The sequence below is a fragment of the Chaetura pelagica genome, unplaced genomic scaffold, assembly GCF_000747805.2.
Source record: "Chaetura pelagica isolate M959 unplaced genomic scaffold, ChaPel_1.0 scaffold1146, whole genome shotgun sequence".
NCBI lineage: Eukaryota > Metazoa > Chordata > Aves > Apodiformes > Apodidae > Chaetura > Chaetura pelagica.
This window is the reverse complement of record NW_009953527.1, coordinates 34,267-34,641: the sequence shown is the minus strand read 5'-3', so window position 1 is coordinate 34,641 and position 375 is coordinate 34,267.

Genomic DNA, 375 nt, shown 5'->3' with positions numbered 1-375 from the left:
GGGACGTGGGGACGTCCAGGGAGGGCTCAGCGGGATCCTCAGGTGGGACACCGGGGACGTACGGTGAGAGATGGGGGAGGGGGCTGGGGCACTGGGCACCCCGGGGCTGGGAGACCTGGGCACCTCCAGGGAGGGGACAGCAAGGCCTCAGGTGGGGGGCAGAGACTGGGGCCTTGGGTCAGTGACACCAGGGGATGCCAAAGCTGGAGGCCTCAGGGACACCGTGGGACCTCAGGGACACCCCTGCGGTGAGGGGGCCTTGGGCTGGCCCTCCCGGGTGGAGGCCTCAGGGACACTGTGGCACCTCAGGGACACCCCTGCGGTGAGGGGTCCTTGGGCTGGCCCTCCCGGGTTGCTGGGCCTTGGACTGCTGTG